Source organism: Chinchilla lanigera, unplaced genomic scaffold (genome assembly GCF_000276665.1).
Source record: "Chinchilla lanigera isolate Chin_1 unplaced genomic scaffold, ChiLan1.0 scaffold00010, whole genome shotgun sequence".
NCBI lineage: Eukaryota > Metazoa > Chordata > Mammalia > Rodentia > Chinchillidae > Chinchilla > Chinchilla lanigera.
This window is the reverse complement of record NW_004955411.1, coordinates 22,187,659-22,205,858: the sequence shown is the minus strand read 5'-3', so window position 1 is coordinate 22,205,858 and position 18,200 is coordinate 22,187,659. Positions and strand designations below refer to the sequence as shown.

Genomic DNA, 18,200 nt, shown 5'->3' with positions numbered 1-18,200 from the left:
TGCAGCTGGATATAATTGCTATTTACTGTGTTCACCTGGTTGAAGCCTGATGGTAAAGATTTTCCATTTTACGCCTAATAAATCCGAGATTTACATTAAATTTAACAAGTAGTAGAATTATGTTGATAGTTGAATATATAATTTATAAAGTCATGGCAGAAGTCCATGCTAGGTAGATTTTATGAATCTTTAGGTTAGAAAATAAATAAATGAACAGAAAAGCATTATACTTTGCTATGTTACATATGTACACTCATTTAATGCTCCAACTGTTCCTTATAATTTCAATTGTGAGGTAACTGAGGTATGGATACGCTACCATTAGCCCAAGTTTCCACAGCAGTCGAGCTAGTATTCAAAAGCAGACAGCCTGGTGCAAAGCTTGGTGCTCTGAGTCACAATGCTCAACCTGAAATTTGATGGAATCAGCAATGGACTGAAATAAAAAGCCCAGGGAAAGCCGACACTTAGGGGCTGTACAGATGAGATGAGAAGCAGTAGCAAATTAGACAAAAAAGTTTTAGTTTTCTATATCTAGAGAAATATAGCTTTTATGGAAGGCAAGTGAAGAGAATTGCATTTTTAATGAGTTTACACTTTATTAAATAGTATTGATAATTTAAGTAAACAGGACTGAGGTTTTGCCTAGAATTATCAACTTCACAGTTGTTGGTAACACAAGAAAAACTATGGTAAATGGAGGAGCAAGCCTACTTGGGGTGTGTTCAAAGTAGAGATTAAGTTAAAGAGTATGGTAGATTGACAACTCGCGGTCAATTTATAACCCCCAGCTGAACTGAGTAAGCATGGTGCTGGGTGTGGGAGGCCCACCTGGGGATTGTTGCCAGCAGCATAACAGGCAGACCTGGAGAAGAAGAAAAGGCTTTGGGGAACTAAAGTGGCTGTTGGGAGCGGAGAAAGGTTGTTGGAGCTAGTGGAAGCTGTAAGGAGGTGTTGGTTCTCTTGTAGGAATTTGTCATGATGGCTTTCCTGATGAATTTGACTGTTTTCATCCTCTAAGGAGCTTGGGACCTTTATGGCACTGAGAATGGCTTTGGTTCACTTTGGGGAAGCTCTGGTCCTCACTCTGAGCATCGCTTCCTGGCTCCAGAGGGGAAGAAGATGCACAACTCAGTCTCCTGAAGAAGCTTGCTGCATTGGCTTTTCTGATAGGAACTCAGCAGTCTTCACCACAGGAGGAGCTTGGGACCTCATTGTTCTGAGGGTGGCTGTGGTACCTTTCAGGGGAGCTCTGGTTTTTACTTTGCACATTGCTTCCTGGCTCCAGTGCAGATCCCTCAGCCTGCTAGCACAGATCCTTCATCCCACTGGCACAGACTTCCTAGATTCCACCACTGACCTTTGGGCCTTCCCAGCACAGATCCATGAAACAGGCCTGTATGAGATATTGTTATGGGCTCTAGCCCTCCAGTTGGATGTGTGGGAGGCATTGTTATGAGCTCTAGATCTTAAGCTGGACTCATGCAGGACATTTCTGTGGCATCCAGGCCCTTATCTGGATTCCTTGGTCTTAGTATGTGGACAGATTTCCTGCACTCTTTTGTACATCGTTCTTTGGGTGACTATTATAAATAATCTTATAAAAATATGTGTCCTGTATAATATTGTTCCCCTTGCAAAAATAACCCCCGAATGATGACAAGGAATTAATCAGGTAGTATAGCTTTCTCTTTGTGGAATTATCTATGAGGAGGAACTAAGAAATAATATGATAGCTACAGGGGAATAACGAAGGTAATTATAATAATGATTGCAGGCATTAAAAGAGGTTTATAATGTGTTGAGATAGGTCTACATATTAGTAAATGTACATTTAAAAAGGTGATCATGAGTGTCATTTTACTACACTATAACTCATTAGGACTTTTTCTATATTTATGCATGTGCTTGGTTATGTGTATGGATGGTAGGGTATCAAAACATTTCACAGATGACATGCCATTTGAGCAAGCGTATCAGTAAGAACTCACCATATATCAAGGAAAGGCTTGGGGTTCTTGGCAAAGAGGATAGCCTGAGCAGAAGGATTGTATGAGGAAGGGCATTAGATGCTGACAGAATTATCTTCTTGAAACACAGGTCTGTTTTAGAAGGAAAAACAAGAAATGATTTTGTAGCTCCCTTCTGCCCGGAATAGTTTGCCAAAATATGTTACATAAAAAAAGACTTCTCCGTTCAAGCATGGTTTGGGAAGTGCTGAGTTAAGCAATGAAAAAGCTGCTTTTTGCTAGAAACTTTCTCCGAGCTTTGTGAGTATAGAATAGCAGCAGTTCCAAAATTCGTTTCACCTTCAATTCTTTTACATTGCAGCATCACATTTTAGAAAATAGTAGCTTTGAGTGGAAAGATGTGCACTTTTCAAGCTCACTAGCTTCACTCAAACTTTCCTAATTTGGCTTGCAATGGACCAATTTAGGACTTAGGAATCATGTAGATATGGATTTTAATTTTGACTCTGCCCATGTGTGACCTTAGGGAAACTTCTTACCTCTTTTGTCCCCCACTCCATTTATTTGTAATCACTGTGGTGGTGGTATATATCCGGGGTGGACAACTACTACCTGGATAATGTCAGTGTGGGTAAAGTCCTTGGTATATGTAGAGTTTTTTTCTTTTACAAGCTCAAGTCAGAGAAGTCAAAGTAGCTATTACCCTCTGCCTTGCCCAGTAGATGTGTTGGCAAAGCTTTTTATCTCTGACTAGAAATCTCCCTGAAAGCAGAGTTTATTTCTTATCGATCATGTGCTTTATGGTATATATCTCAATATCTTACACAAGATGTTCAATAAGTAATTACTAAATTGAAAGGATGAAAATGCTGAAAAGAACTGTTATTATGTTTTTATTCACTATGCATTACCCAGATACTAAAGCAGTGATTTTTGAAATTTATGTTTTGTGGATTCCTATTCAGTCAATATTAAAAGCTGCTTTAATTTAAACCTACTTTTATTTTTCCTTTTGTGATTATATGCTCGTAAATGATAAAGGCAATACATAAAGACATATTTCAATCCTTGCTTTTCCTATTAAATATAATACTTGATAATACAATTTAATTTATTAGCTCTTCTCTGAAAATTTTTAGCATATATTTACATATATTTTCAAAATTAGCATAACCCTTTCTCTTATCTCTGAAGTGCTTCATTCAATCCTTACAGTTCTAGAAGGTGCTATTCATCATAGTATTTATTTCTGATCATTCAGGGAAAAATGCCACAGCTACACATATTGTATTCGTCACATGGCAAAGACAAATGAGGGAGTAGAAAAATCGACAGAAAGGAATCTATACCAAGAGGATTTTAACCAAAATAAAAGAATTTTATAGAAGAAAGTTATTTGGCAATTTCTTAAGTTATGTAATAAGCACATTTGAGTATGCTAAGCACATTTGATATATCAAGAACTACTAAGTTTTGGAAACACACTGCCTAGGAAAATAGACGTGGTTCTTGACTTTATATAGGAAGGAAAAAACCTAATGGAAAGATAGTTTCTAATCACAGAAATTCACAAACAAATGAGAAATAAGAACTACTTTACTGCCCCAAAAGGGACGAATGCTATGAAATATTAAGAGTGAAATGGGAGAATCTAACTTGTAGCTTTAAATAATTGAAAAATGGAACAAGAGCTCAAAGATAAATATAACTTATTTAGGATGAAGAGTAAGACTAAAATACCACAGAAAGAGGCAATGCCATTTACTAAGCCTACATTATGGGTTGTAGCACGACACATTCAATTCTATGTACAGATCCAGGTAAGGTTGAAGGAAGAAGTGTAATATTAGACAATTCTAGAAATGTCAGAAGTTAGATCTTGCATAAGCTAAGAGTCCATAGCAAACATTCTGATATTTATCTCAGTAGTTACAGGAAGTCATGAAAATGTTATAAATGGAATATACTCTCAACATTCATGTGTTTATATTTCTTTTATAAAATGTGGTATAGTATTTTTTATTTTAATTGTAACAGATGGTATCAAATACCGTCATTTTGCAGTTAATTAGTATACTCATAATTATGTTTCAGAGACAGATCCATGAAGATGCATGCAGATGTTCATTATACTTGTTGGTTAGTTGTATATTGTAGGAATATTTTGGAAAAAATTAAAATATTTTAAATCTAAGTATTAAGTGTTAAGCTGGGCATGGTGGCGCATGCCTGTAATCCCAGCACTCGGGAGGCTGAGGAGGAGTTCAAGGCCACCTGGGCTACAAAGTGAGCTCAAGGCCAGCCTGAACTGCATAATGAGACCCTGCCTCCAAAAGACAAAAAAAAAAAAAAAAAATTAAGTGTTAATTATGTAAATATGTCAATTAATGTTTTTTAACATATTATCATTTTAGGATAAACTCTATTTGGCCATCAAGTATTATTTTACTGCACTATTTATTGTAATATGACAATAATACACCAACTATTATTTTACATCCATGCTCATATTTGTACACTGACATGAAGTTCTCAACTGTATTGATCTGATTTAATTTTGAGATTATGTTCACATAATAAAATTAATATGGAAACTTTATCCCTCCACCCACGTTTTCTCTCAATAAATTTTAAAGATTCAATAAAATGTGTTTATAGAGCCATCTGGTCTTGAGGAAGCCCCTCTCCATCTGCTCTTTACTTGAAGAATTTTTGAAGTGACAAAAAGGATGCAACATTATTGCTGAGATTAAGTGCACACTCTTCCTTCACTTTCATTAACATTTCCCATATTTCCTTGTTCTGTCTTTCCATCTACCTCTTTCCTTAACTATCTGAGAGCATGTTGCAGATTTCATGACATGTTCTAGTTCTATATTTCCTGATAAATATCCTAAGAAAAAGGATATTCCCCTTTATGACCACAATCTAAACACAATAGTTGGATGTCATATTCATGGAATACGTACAGATTTTTTTCAATTATGGCAAAAATATCTTAAACTAATTTGCTCTTTTGATCAAGGATACATGTAAGATTCATGAAGTGCAGTTGGCCATATGAGTTTTTAGTCTTTCTTAATCAAGAAGGATTCCATTGACTTTCTGGTTGTTGTTTTTGTTTGTCACTCTTTGCTTCTCAAAAAAATCGAATTTTTAAAAGGAAATATGCTGACCTACTTTATAAAATATCCCAAACTCTCTTCAACATCTCATTGCCAAATTGAGACTCATTAGAGATAATATGTAGACAATAGGAAAGACGCATGAAGGGCATCTCAGAAACTGACCAAGCTTTGACTTTAGCAGTGTCAGAGATTTAAAAGTGTCAAGCTGTTGGATGAATTTTGGTGTGAAAAAAGAGCTGCAGCGCAACCTGCTCATTCACAGGAACTGTTTCCCAGCATATAACCATGCAGATGTTTGAAGGCTACTGCACTATGTCCCACAGGATCATAGCTACTGCTCATGCTGGTGGGAGCCCTTGACATCCTCCACATGGCACTGGTTTTGCAAAGAACAAAAGAGATGTGGGCCCATGAGAGCTTCCACCTAGATTTGAAAAGAAGATCTGGGAGGCTAGGAACTATCCGATAGGGTCAGAGTCCTGCTGGAAGCTTCAGAGAAGGCAGGGCATGGTACCCAAGGAGTGAGGCCAATGCTGCAGTGAAGCTCCCAGGAAATTAGAAAGGTTGGGAATATGCAACATCTCTCAAGCAATGTTGTAGGGAATGGGCTGAGTCAATCTAAGAGAAAGGGTGCATGGGCGAAAACCAATAATGGCTAAAATCAGTAATGGGCTACAACCAGTAATGGCATCCTTTAGATCTCAAATTTCACCACCATATGACTCTGACATTGAATACGGAAATAGAGGATTAATGTTTTCTCCAGTGGGGTCTGGTCCTGTTTTGGTTCAGTTCCTTTGTATGCCCCTATTCCTCCCTTTTGGAACGGGAATGTTTACCATGTACCACTGACATTGACAGCATGTGGCTTGTTTTTGAATTTTATACTGCTGCATATCTAAGAGTTTGCCTTAAGTCTGAGAGAAGACTTTGGACTTGGATTTTTGAGCAATATTTGGGCTATTGACAATTTTGGGAAGGAATTAGTATGTTTTCAGTTGTATGCAGGATAGTAACTTTGTGTTAAGCAGAATTACGACCTTGTAATTGTTTCTGTTTGAAGATTATGTGCAATTAGGAGATATGCCTGGGTGTCAAATTTACAGGGCTGGGAACTTGTCATGGTTAATATTAATTATCAACTTGATTGGCTTGAGAGATTCCCAAAAAATTGGTACATTTTTTGGTATGTCTTGGTAGATAGTCCCTTTCCCCTTGCTTTCTGGTTCTTTCCCTGCACTTTGCTTCTTGAATACCATGAGTTGAACAGCTTTTTCTGCCATTCCATTCTGGCATGATGCTTCTGTCTTGCATCCATCCAGCCATGGACCAAAATGCCAGAAACTGTAAGCCAAAGTAAAGATTGCTTCTTACAAACTGTGTCTGTCAGCTATTTGGTCACAGTGATGAAAAGCTGACTACAACAATATATAGAAAGCTATACTATTATTTGAAAATAGACTGTAATAAAGTATACAGTGTAAATCTTAAGATAAAAGTTTAGCTAATAAACTAATAGAGATAAATATAAATGGCAAAAATATTCAAATAATCCAAAGTAAGGCAACGCTTCAAATTTACACTTTTGATCTATGATTTGTTTTGACATTTTCTCCATCTAAGAACCAGGGTTAGAGTTTTAGAAAGCAGTATTACAGGAAGTACAAAAGTTAAGAACGAAGTTACATAAAAGTGAAAACTATACTTATTCACCTACATACAAATTGTTTGTCTTCTTTCTAATCCCCATATGTTCAGATGCTGTGTACCTCTGCTGGTTGTATAGGAGATACAAGTTCTAAACAAAAACTGGTATGACTCATATCCCTGAATTCCTAGAAACTTATTCTTTGTGACAGCATGATCCTTATGTCATCATGTGCCTTTTAATACTTCAGTACAGACAGTTTGTTCTTTTAAAGGAAGGACTAAATTTAGAGGGTAAATCAAAGAAAATATAAAGTGAGGAAATGCAAAAGTTCTGGATTGATGAGACCAAAGTTTGCAAATAAAATTACAAACTCTTTGGTCAAAGCTGGATCCTTTATATATAAAAATAATAAACTGGGCTCTGATATCATATTTGTTATAAACTTAAGGTCCTCATAGATTATATTATTAAATATAAAAGTCAATAGCATGTCATTATCAAAGGAAAATGTAGGAAAATATCCATGTGACCATAAGATGCAAACGTAAGTTTTTAAAAATTACATATAAGTACAATTTAGAAGTGAAAAACAGTTGATTTCCAGTCAAAACCGAAGTCAATAGGAAGGTGAAGAAATGAGAGACAATAATTGCTAAGTACAAAGCTAAACATCAATTCATATTTATAATAAGGTAAATGATCTAAAGCACTGAATCAGATATTAAAAGACAATACTACATAGCTAACAATTAAATGTGCAAACATAAAAATGAAAGGAGCATTGTTCATGTCAAACTGCAAAATTTAAAATTCAGAGGCAAACTTGTCACAAAGCTGTGGAGACAGATGCCTTTATACTGTCTAGAGAATGGTTTTGTAGTATTAAATGGATATGTGCAGCCTGTAGTTGAGACAACAATATGCCTTGGTTCTCCCAGGTTGTAAATCATGCCATTGTTACAGGATAACTACTAATAACATTTTCTTCCATTCTCAAAATTTGTTCAACTGTGGATAATGAATTCTATGACTGCTCTCACAATGACCCAACAATTCTACAGTTGAGTTTCCTGGGGAAACTATTGCCTAGACCCACGACAGGACATTCATAAATATATACATCACAGTGACTCTTGTACTAGTTGGACACCAAAGGCAATCTGGAAAGACTGCACATCTATCTTTAGAGGAAGAACTCAATAATAATTAATTGATGCAACCATAATATACTATAGAGCAATTAACATGATAATATGTGTTTACTTGGGAAATAGTGTTGATTTTTGATGAGGAAAACTATCTTTATTCTTCAGCAATATGACTGCTGGCCAGTGGAATAGGTGATATAATGAAGATTACATGGTTAGCTTTTTTTCTAATAACTGCAAATACATTGGTGTTTGGGAAACTTCACTTCTATATTTAGCCAAAAAGACAAACAAGTCTTTGCTGGAGCCTCATTTTTTTATTGTATGGCTTTAATGTTTATATTTCTTCAAAATTTATGCTTAAGTCTTAAGTCCCAAAGGTAATAGTATTGGAAGGCAGGACTTTGGGAGTTGATTACAACCTCCATGAGCAGGGTTTTAAGAAACTAGAGAAGGGTGCGGGGGGTTTAGCTTAGAGGCAACAGCTCCTGCCTGGCAAGCGCAAGCTCATGAGTTCGATTCCTGGTACCGGTAGAAAAATGAAAAACAAAACAAAGAAACCAGAAAAAAGTAGCTAGCCTCTTTCACTTATAAGGACATAAGCAGAAGTTGCAATTTGTGAAGAAAAGGGCCCTCACCAGAGACAAAACCATGTGGTACTTTAATCTTGAATTTTCCAGCCTCTAGAATTAGGAAAGATAAATTTCTATTGCTTGTAAGCTACATAGTTGAGTTATTTTGTAGCCCTGAATTGACTAATACATCTTTTAGCTCTTCCAGTAATGGCATCTTGTCCCTGGGATGGCTCTGGGAATTCTCAGCCTTGTCTGCTTCTCTGGCTGTACCACATATTTTGCATTTACATAAAAACCTCAAGTGAATTTCCTCTATGGATTCTATTAAATCCTTTCAAATAGCCAAGTGAGGAAATGTTCACTTAGATTTTACTATCTGGAAAGAAAGTAGTACTTAGTAAACAAGAAACTGAGCAAAATAACACATCTTAATATATTATAGGTAAATTATTTTAAAATTAGTCACATATATAACAGCATATTTTGTAAATATCTATACATATAAATTTTTTTAATATCTATGTGGGTCTTTCTCAAACATTGGTGCAGAATTACATGATACAAATCGGGATCAGTTATCAGAAGTCTGAAGATATGGAAGACCATAGTGCACTGAGAAATGTGATGCTCAGGGTCTGAAGTTTCAGAATAATTTCTATGGTTTAAACATCAGAACCCTGTCCACGGGGTGTATCATTTTAAGTTGTATGATTCTTATATAGCTAATCATCTGGTTTCAATTTCTATGAGATATTTGTTCACATCTATCTCTAATTTGATTATAGGTGAGATATAGTTCAGTCAGTCTCTAAATGCTTAGTAATACAATTAACTGAAAATTATAATTAAAATTGAAGCTAAGTCAACCAGGCTTAATCTTTGATCCATTTAGGGATGAACCTAGAAAGCATATATGGATATGTATTCGACAAGATGAATGGGACAAAATTAGAAAGTCAAATTTGGTGCAATTTTTGGTTTTATTTCTTATCTAAATTTTCTTCTCTTTTAGTCAGAGTGCAAAGTTTACAGCTTTAAAATGCACAACACTTATGAAACATGCCAGATGGCCTTTCCAGGAATTTCAGATTTTTTTTTCCTTTGCACAGAATTCTTTTGAAAATCAATCCCAAATTATTTGAGCTGTGAAAAGGAAATGGAGAGATATGATATTTCATAAGCCTGATTTTTAGTCTGATTAAAAACTTTAGTCTCCCTTTCTAAAAATCTTTGAGGTCTCAAATTTCTACTGCTTATCTTTGCTATGCTTTTTTTTTATATACCAGGAATTGAACTTACAACCTCACATCTGCCAGGCAGGCACTATGCCACTGAGCTATATCCCCAGCCCTTCTTTGCTATGCTTAGTAGAGCATAGAAACTCAAGACATGGTAACTGGAAGAATGTGTGAATGGAAGTTCAGGGATATTTAGAGTACATAAGAGAAAACTTATACCTCACTGATTTGAAGGCTACTGTGCTCAAGGAAGTTACATTTCTTTTTCTTTCCCCCTCTCTTTCCTTTGTGTTTTTCTTTTCTTTGTTTTTTTTTTAGAATCTAGGACCTACAAGTCAGAGCAGTTAATAGTGACTCAAAAGCAGCAGAATGTAGCTCAGGATGAAGAATACTAACATAATTAGAGCTACTTGAAATGAAATGGAAATCTGAGGGGAGATTATACTGCTTTTTGCTGAAAGGATTGAAGTGGAAATCATGTGACCAGTAAACAAAGGTGTGACAGAGAGGCTGGGACACTGGATGAAAATTAGAACTGAAGGACCGCTGATCAACAATATTATCCTTCATTGTGTTTAAAAATAAAGTCAATGCATTCAAAGAAGATAAGAGAACAAAGGGAATGGTCTCCGCTTCCTTTTATATTATTTGTTACTCATGAGTATAATTTGGTTTACAATTTCATGCTTTGGGCATGTGCCAATTAATTGAGAGCCCAGGTAGTGACTTATTTTTGGGAACGACAAAATGTATTTATGCATTTTGAAATACTAACAATATATGTGGCTGTATTTATGCATTCCGAAATACTAACAATATATGTGACTCACTTATTCATTTAATAATTTTTAGTGACAATTTTCTCTTAGATGCGGATGATGTAGTCTTGATTAGAAAAGACAAAGTTTCTACTCTCAGGGAGCTAAGTTCTGGTGATAGGAGATAGATCACAAAAGCAACATGAGATAAAGAAATTTAGTGTCACAATGAGGAAATTATAGGGAGACATAATTACAGGCAGAAAAACCAATTAAAGAGCTATGAAAGTATTGCAGTTAAAAAATTGTGGCAGAATTCTCATTTCTATCATGATAGAAAGCTAGGCAACCAAGAGAAATGAATGCTTCCTTGTTAATACAACCAAGAACGTAAAGTATCTAAAATTAAGAAAACTCCCCTCCCCAGAGAAAAAATAGTAAATATGTAGCAACCTCCTTCATTTCTTCTAATTTTAGTTTGCTCTGTCAGGTATGAGGTAGCCGCTACTTCCTGCTTTTAGACCCCTGCTGCATGGGAAGACCTTTCTCCATCCTTTTAATTTCAGTGGTCATGGATGGGCAGAATTTATACTGTTAGAATAGCGGTATCAACAAAGTAATCTATAGATTCAATGGACTACCCATCAAAATGCCAATGAAATTCTTTAAAGAACCAGAAAAAACAATCCTAAGCTTTTTATGAAAACACGGAAGACCCAGAATATCCAAAATGCTCCTGAGCAAAAGAGCAACGCTGGAGTATGAAAACATTCAAATTCAGTGTAGACTGCACAGCCATAGTAACAAAAACAGGTCATTACTGCCATATAGATCAATAATTTTTGTTGTTGTTGTTTTTGCTCCACTTTAGTTCTTTATTCTTTCACAAAATTGTCATAGGTATTGAGAAATGTACTTAAAAATTTTATATTATTGATCTCCTCAATGCTATTATGTAAGGTCTGATAACTTAATTCTAACATGTATTAAAGAAGTTTTTAGAGCTCTACTTATGTAACCTCTTACATGTGACCATTTAAACATTATTATGTTTTTATGACTGGCTTTTATAGAAAAAAATAATTAAACTTTATTTGTAGGACTACTGATTGGTAGATCACAGCAGCCAGTATTCATAAAATGCTATTTATTCTATGAAGATATTCTTTGTTATAGCTTGTTTGAATATAATTCTGAAGACAATCCAAAGCATAAATATACATACAATGGTACCTTGATTCACAAACTTAATTTTTTACATTTTTGGTAAAGATAGTCATGTTTTTGTTTGTGTAGGAAAGATTACGTGGTCCTATTTGTCACCCAGTGCAGAATTTGCAAGCAAGAGGAAAATTTTTCCAAATGCTTGTTCGTGAATCAGTGTTTGCAGACAAGCGTATTTGTGAGCCATTTCTACTGTATATGTGTATATACATGTGTATGGCAAATGTATATAGTTCTCAAGTATTAAATAATAAAATTAAAAGATTCATTGTATCTGAAGAAAGCATTTTTGGTGACCATTTGTATTATTTCTCCATTAGTTTTCAGCTAGGTCTATTTTTATTTCCCTTACAATCAACTCATTTTCTCATAATTCATTAAATCTATAAGGCTGTTTTCCCTAAAATATTCAACGCACCATTTTCATGCCAATAGGATGCTAACATCTTAAGGTAGTATAGTTCTTAGGAATTTCACATGGCTTAAGCACAAACAATTAAATTTTTTATTTTCTTGCTTTTTCTGATTGAGTCATAATTTTTCATTAGAAATACATGGTTGAAAAACAGAATTTGTTATCCTAAACATTTTTACAAACATTCTTGTTCATATATATATATACATATCACAATGAAAAATATATATATATAATCACAATGAAAAATACATAGTTGTATTTCAGAAGGTGATGAAGCCAATATCTGAAAGTTTAAAACAGGAATATCCAATTAAAATGGTAGATTGACCTCATGCACTGATTTTTCTCTTCTTTCAATATCTTCATAAAGCAAAAGTGGACAAAATGGAGCAAGAACAGCCAAAGAACAGGACAAAGCCCTCGGAAACATTACTAAAATCAAAATTTCAATGTAGAAGCTTTAGGAAGCTAAGCTGATGAATTTCCCAAGATGTAGAATAAAAATAAGAAAACTCAAAATGAGACATTAAACAGTAAATTCTGAAGGACCTATCTCTGTTTCACAATCATTCCAGAAATACAACAGAGAGAAACCAGTTGTGAAATCATTTTAAAAACAAAAGAGGTCATATGATATAGTGATGCATGCATATCCATGTTTATAGCACCACAATTCATAATAGCTAAATCTTGGAAGTGGCCTATATATCCAGGTGAATGGCTAAAGAAAAAATGTGGTATTTACACATAATGGAGTAATACTCTGACATAAAGAAAGATAAATGAACCAGTTGTGAGAAAATACACAAACAAATGAAGCAAAATAAGCCAGATACACAGACTTAAATATCACATGGCTTAAGCTGTATGAGTAATCCAAAGTATAAATAAAGAGCAAAGTAAAAGTTAGACAATAGGAGGTAGGAGGACAGATCCTTCTCCATGGGGAAGGACATCAAAAGATGGAAGGACTGGGGATAGCAGGAAGGAAAAAGGGGTGAAAAAAATGAATATGGGTTATGTACATGCATTAGCTCCCTACAAGTAATGTAAGCATTCCACAGTGCAAACATGTACTAATAAAATTTTTTAAAAAAAAATAACTAAGGGCATGATTATGAGAATTTTTTGAACCTACTACAACAACTCTATAAAGAAGTTGCATCATCTTGAAATTTCAGGAAGTCAGAAATAACAGGTAGATAATAGAGTATAAAGTAGGTATGGGTGAGTATCACATAGAAAGAAACAGAAAAAGCAATTGCTTCTGAATTCTCACAAAAGAAAGCCTTGAATGTCTAAAATTTGAGAGACAATGCCTCTCAAGGTGGAACTGTACAATCAATCAATTATTAATGGATTGGGAGATTAGCATAAAGATAAAATAAAATCGCTGTCCTATAAACTGGAGCTTCAGAATGTATTTTCTTGCACCCTTTGCAAACACTGCTGTATGATTATGATGTGCTCCAGAAATGCAAACGCCCTCAAAGAGAAATACTGAAGAAACAGGATGCAGGTGATGAGTGAGCCACAGAGCAGATCTAGCAGGAGAGGTGTTCGTTCACCAGCTCAAGAGAATAATCATTCCAGGTAGAAAAATGGTTTTGAGTTTCAGGAGAAAACTTAATCAAGAAAATACTAGTAGATTATCTGATAATTCTGTTTTTCTAAATATATTAAAAAGCTTTTGCTAGCTTGAAAATCTATGGAAAAATTAGGGAGAGTTATGTAGAAAACCATGCAAATTAATTATAAAAATATGAATTTCAAGAATAATAAATACAATTTTATAGAAAGGATAATACCGAAGTTAGAACAAGACTGAATACGTATGGAACCGTTATGATATGAATATAGATTACTAAACTTCCTGTTACTCTTAATTTGAAGCATTAAATGCAAGGCTTGTGTGGTGGCAGAGTAAAAATCACGATCTCAGTTACCATAAAACAGTGTCAAAAACTAACAAACTGATTGATGTACTCATAGCAGCATAAGAAATTTGCCCCACAAGGGGCTGGGGATTTAGCTCAGCGGCAAAAGCGCCTGCCTGGCAAGCGCAAGGTCGTGAGTTCAGTTCCTGGTACTGGAGAAAAACCAAAAAAAAAAACCAAAAAAAAAAAAAAGAAGTTTGCACCACAGCAGTGTTTGATATGATCTTTCTAAATATTTTATCTTTAGGCATCAACCTAGGGGAATATTTTAATATTTTTAATATTTTATCTGTAGGCATCAACCTAGGGGAAGTTAAAAGCTGAACAGAAAATTGATGTTTTATTTACTAGAATTTTTGTACTATTTAATGATTTTGAGCTCTGTAACATGAATCTTTGATAAAAGTTTTACAAGCTATAAAATGAGAAATATCAGTGAACTAATAACCAAGATTCTCTTATTATGATCTGTTTATATGAAACATAAATCTTATAAGTCTTTCAATTTGTGAAGCAAGATTAACAGTATGTGCTATTGCATGTTTCATGTCATAGATTTGAAAACTAATTCTTGTTAGAAACACTTCAATGAGATATAATTTGTGCCAGCAAAAAATAATATTAAATTATATCTGTTCTAAATTTACATTTGCTTTGTGGTTTTTATATTTCTATATATCAAGTAGTACAATATACTGAGAATCACTTAAGTGATTTATTTTATATGCATGAAGACAATGGCAAACATGTACTTTGTTCCCAGCAATTATTTTTTTCAAATGGAAAGAACTGAAGTACTCTGCTAGTTCTATTACCATGCCATGAAAAACTAAATATAATCTTATCGCTAACTTTTAGTTGAAAACTGAAAGAAAGCATGTGTCTGTTTATCTCCTTAGAGAAAGAAAAACTGGAATTTATATTCACAAAGTAGTATAAATGAATTGAGCAGGCACTTGGAAGACCCCAGGTAATTTCCAGATCACCAGCAAAACTCCTATCAAGTGAATCTGCTATTCTTTTTATAAAAAGATCTTAATGACCCTGATGGATATTTCCATCTTTGGACACCATTCCAAAATAATTTTTTTGAAGTCTCAGTATCAATTTTAAACAATACGATTGCATCTTAGATACTGCAAACATAAAATCATTGTTTATGTAATATCTTTCCTATTGAAAGGACACTGGAAAACTGAGCTATTTCTAAATACCTGGAAATGTCATCCACAAGAAACTCACTGTCCTGACTCAGCTCACTTCAGACCACTGGTCCAGTCATTTCATTATTTATAGTAAATAATAGGTTGGTGACACAATTTCAGTGGTAGAGCATGTGTAAGTATCCTTTTCTGGTATGTTAAAGATAGAAGAACAAAGGCTTCTCTAACAACAGGCTATTTGGGCTATAAATATTTGTTAATACCTCCTGCAACAGATTAGCAGGAGAAAAGCAATGCTAACCCCATACTTAACTTGGTGTATACAGTACACTTAAGAACGTGACAGGCTCCTTTCACTGACTCATTATCAAATCAGTCAGTGAACTAAGTTGACAGGAAATTCAAGGAATCAGCTAACTGATATTAATACTGAGCTGACGGAATATAAATCTGGCAGTTTTAAAGGTTAAAATGTGCAATGTCTATTAGCTTTCGTTGTACATTCATAAAAATCTTCTTGTCTATACACTGTCTGGCCCATTAATTCTCCTTTCAACATATAGTGAAATGAATGACATACACAAGGTTCTGTAAGGAAAAAATTAGTACATAAAAAATGGGATTCATATTCGGATAGAATTTATGTTTTTTCTAGATGCTAAATATGAAAGGGTAAGTAGTTAAAATCCAGATCCCATGCCTTTTTCAGGTTTCTTGGCATCAAGTGATGGTCAGTGATTTTCTAGGACATCCAAGCTGAACATGAAACCTTGATTATTTCCCCACTGTTAAAAACTGGTCCTTACCGCTGGGGGTAAGACTCAGTGGCAGAGCGCCTGCCTGGCAAATGCAAGGTCTTGAGTTTGATTCCCAGTACCAAGACAAACAAGCCAACAAACAAAAAAACTCAAAAAAGCTTCAAAAAACTGGTCCTTAACACAGCAAACATTTGTTGTATTTCTGACTTATACGCTGTAGAAACTTTCTGTTAGTAACAGAGGTTCCAAGTGTGAGTGTGTGTGTGTGTGTGTGTGTGTGTGTATACAGAGAGAGAGAGAGAGAGAGAGAGAGAGAGAGCCTGAAAATTAATTGATCTATTGGTTATATTTTATACAATTAAATATTTGATTTATTCACAAAATCAAATTTTTTGAGGTGAACATAATTTTATTCTGAAAAATATTCTTATTTCTGACCACAGTGTTTTTGAGTGACTTTGTTTTCAAAACCAAAAGGGCAAAAGAGACTTTAAATATTTTTTAGGAAATTTCTGTTAAGTAGGAGGTAAGAGTAGTTATGATTCTACCTTTTGTATAAAGAAAAAAGTAAAACACCAAAAAGCTAATTTTAGCTCCTTCCAAGAGTCTTATAATTAAAACACTGACTCCTAGTTAGATTTTAATAAATAGACTCATTCTGGAAATTCATGGTCACTACTCAGTCTTATTTTCGTGGTGTACTTTACTTTTCTTGTAAGAAATAATTCTGATGTTAAATGGCATTTTTTGTGTTTTACCAAACAAACAAAAACAGGTATCATTACATTTTATGTGTAAGATTGTAGGAAAGGTTTCTGTGTAGTAGTCAAGCAGAACATGTTTTCAGGATTGGATTAGTGAAGTATATTTTGTACTAAAAACCAGCTAGTGCAAATAATCACTGAAATAACACAGTAATTAGTTTTTAGAGGTGGATGAGATTCTATCAAGCATCTGTGCTAATAAATTGCAGTTTTCATTAGTAAAGATTCTTTCTTTTTTAAAATTGCAGATAACAAATTTTGAATCAGTAAACAAGCTACAATGCATATTGTTACTTTGTAGTTTTGAAAATTTAAATGGAGTTTTAGTTTAGTTTGAAAAAATCAATTACTACCTTTGGGGACCTAGGATAGGAGTAAATGATTTAATCTCTCTCTTCCCTAGTCTTATTACACAGAAGGCAGAAGTGTGCCAAGAGGAGGCTTGTTCAAGGTTACACTGCTAAGAATAGGCAGCACTGGAAAGACAGCCTCCATAAAGGTGGGATCAGTGTGAGAGTGGACCATGTATGATACCTTATCAGCTTGTCTTCTCTACCAGCCCCTTAACATTTCTGTGTCTTCCCACTGTCCTCTCCAGCCTCTGTTCTTGCAGGTCTGCTTGCCATGTTGTGGTAAGATTTTAACCAATAGCCACATATTGGGGATGCTCAATCAATTCTTTAACTTGATTTTACTATTTATATTTAAACCTGCATTTCTTATAACCTGTGGCATATTGCACACTCATAGATTTTAGTCTTCCACTTGACCTGGACGTTTATTGTATTTTCTATACTTCATATTTTTTATCCTTCTTCAAAAAGAAGTTTAAATCTCACCTTCTCTGTAAAATTTCTTATTTTGACCTTCCACCATAACCGGGTAGAAATAATGTGCTGCTTTGTGTGCCTCATTCCAAGGCAAAAGATTTGTGTGGCTTTCTTATTGTTTGTTGAAGTAGTGCATAGTGCTCTAGCTGGATTAAAGCAAATTTAAGGTAGAAAGGGTCTTTGCTTTCTCTTTGTAACTCCAATGCCTACATGTGCTGGCTATGACATTTACCTGCAAAATTAGTCTTTACGTGTGATACACAAGTGTGATCTGCTCAAAACACTGGTATCTGTCATCCAGATTTATTCCTACTCAGAATAATCATAAACTTTACTTAGCTGCATTTGTATGTTTTTCTTGCATGAAAATATGCTATTAAAATATAGTACAAACCTGAATATTTCAAAAAAATACTCACTGTCATTAAAGCATTTACCAGTTGACTTCATTATTCCAAAAGAAAAAATGTGGATTTTTTGCAAAAAATTGAGAAAAGGACAATATAAAAATAACTTACATACCTATTGCTGTACATGCCAGTGTTGGAGTAAATTATGTTTGGTGAACAATTGTTAATTTTGAAATGATCTTCCTACTTATTAAAATCCCAGCAACAAGGTAGAAGGAAGAAGAAATT

At 34.4% G+C, this 18,200-nt stretch overlaps 1 protein-coding gene across 2 annotated transcripts in view; it reads right to left on the bottom strand.

The window, feature by feature from the left end:
• The window catches only part of Fut9 (fucosyltransferase 9 (alpha (1,3) fucosyltransferase)), a 206,289-nt gene that overhangs the window by 112,660 nt on the left and 75,429 nt on the right, over window positions 1-18,200 (bottom strand). The window contains exon 1 of one of the 2 annotated variants that reach the window (XM_005377779.1): window positions 1,992-2,050. The exons of the other annotated variant lie outside the window; for it this stretch is intronic. The gene's annotated coding sequence lies outside the window, so the exon portion shown is untranslated. Of the gene's footprint in view, window positions 1-1,991; window positions 2,051-18,200 lie in introns of those variants that run through there. 2 annotated transcript variants of the gene reach the window in all.